The sequence below is a fragment of the Cyprinodon variegatus genome, unplaced genomic scaffold (genome assembly GCF_000732505.1).
Source record: "Cyprinodon variegatus isolate N-32 unplaced genomic scaffold, C_variegatus-1.0 Scaffold1971, whole genome shotgun sequence".
In the NCBI taxonomy this organism is placed as follows: Eukaryota; Metazoa; Chordata; class Actinopteri; order Cyprinodontiformes; family Cyprinodontidae; genus Cyprinodon; species Cyprinodon variegatus.
Genome location: NW_015152424.1, coordinates 31,878 through 33,712, shown reverse-complemented (window position 1 = coordinate 33,712; position 1,835 = coordinate 31,878). Strand labels below are relative to the sequence as shown.

Sequence of the window (1,835 nt, the reverse complement as noted above, 5' to 3'; positions counted from 1 at the left end):
ATGTGGCGAGAGTATGCAGGCAGTTCCTGGAGGATGAAGGAATTGATACCATTGATTGCCCCCCCACGCTAGCCTGACCTAAATCCAATAGAACACCTCTGGGACATTATGTTTCCATCCATCCCACGCCGCCAGGTTGCACCTCAGACTGTCCAGGAGCTCAGTGATGCCCTGGTCCAGATCTGTGAGGAGATACCCCAGGACGCCATCCGTCGTCTCATTAGGAGCGTGCACCGAAGTTGTCAGCATGCATACATGCATGTGGGGGCCATACAGATGACTGAATACCATTTTGAGTTGCTGCAATGAAATTTCAGCAAAATGGACTAGCCTGCTGCATCATTTTTTCACTATAAGTTTTGAGGTGACTTTGAATTCAGCCCTCTGTAGGTTGATCATTTTCATTTCCACCAAATGATGTGGCATCCTTTGTTCCTAACACATCACCCAGTTCATATCAGGATAAATAAACAGCAGGATTTTTTGCCACATTGAGATCTGATGTGTTTTCAAAGAGTTCCTTTATTTTTTTGAGCAGTGTATATATATATATATATATATATATATATAATTAATTAGTTTTAAGTAAACACAAATCCCTTTGTGTTAATGGAAGATAAATAAATGAAGCTTTAAACTACATTTCCTTTAAGTTTTATTTTTATAAAGGCGTTTTTATGCTTTAGTATCCAGAACTAGACTTATGAAAATATATCAGCATCTTCAAGAAATAAAATCACAAAACAATCTTTTCAAAAGATGGTAACTTCCCATGTTTTACTGATCAAGATGATTTTTCCAGTTTCTTAATGACCGGATTCCTGCCAGACATTAAAAGCTTCTAATTTCTAATGGAGATAAAGTAGGTAAAGCAACAGCTGTACAAACAATGCAGATTAACTAAACTGTTGTGTCTGCTGTTGGATTCTTTACAAGGCTTTGGTCAGGGATAAATTATATCCTAATAATTTAGGATAATAGAGAATGTGTCCTCTACAGTAAATGTGTAAAGTGGCTCATTGTTTATTTTATTCCAGCCATTTTATTTGTTCTTCTTCCCTTGTTTGTCTGCAGCAGCCATGAAAGGAACAGAGCTGCAGGCCATCAAGTCGGAGCTGACTCAGATCAAAAGCAACATCGAGGCTTTGCTGGGCAGGCTGGAGCAGATCACAGAGGAGGCACGGATCACTGCCACAGGTGACGCACACATGCAAGAGCGACGGCATTCAGAACAAAAATTTAAAAAAACTTTTGTTTCCAATCACAGAGAAAATACGGCACAAATGTCGACCTTTAGTTGTAAATCAATGAATTACAGACAGAAATAATTGGTTTCCCTTCAAATATATATTACTAATATTATAATTTATTGTTGACTCAGTGAGTGTTTGTTTTTTACTGCTGGCTGCGCCACATATTGCTCAACAGGAACAACAAAGACTCCTTGAACCTTGAATGGTCTGGTAACATGGCTGCATACTTCAGCACTATAACAGACAACAATAAATGACTTTCATTAACCCTTTATAGGGCAATCAGTGGAATACTTAATTTCAATGTAATAACAAGAAAATAAAGAAAAACTAAGAAAAACACTCTGAGAGTGTCAGTTAGCTTTTGACCTTTTCTTTTTACCTGTTAAAGTCATAGGGAAATCGGATTTAAATGTCAAATCATTCTGGCTTAAATATGTATATGAACGTTCTTTTTATCAGGCCATATTTTCCCAAAATGTAGAAAATTTCTATTTAAAAAAAAAATCCTTTCTTAAAATATGTGGGGGTTTTCCGTTATCTTCTGCAGGCCAGTTAGTTCTACGTCAGCCTGAACACCTA

The 1,835-nt window shown here is 37.3% G+C and overlaps 1 long non-coding RNA gene across 1 annotated transcript in view; it reads left to right on the top strand.

The window, feature by feature from the left end:
• The window catches only part of LOC107104948, a 22,908-nt gene extending 21,599 nt beyond the window's left edge, over nucleotides 1–1,309 (top strand). The window contains exon 3 of the long non-coding RNA XR_001482310.1: nucleotides 1,075–1,309. This is a non-coding gene — a long non-coding RNA (uncharacterized LOC107104948). The remainder of the gene's footprint in view (nucleotides 1–1,074) is intronic.
• The last annotated feature ends 526 nt before the right edge of the window (nucleotides 1,310–1,835 follow it).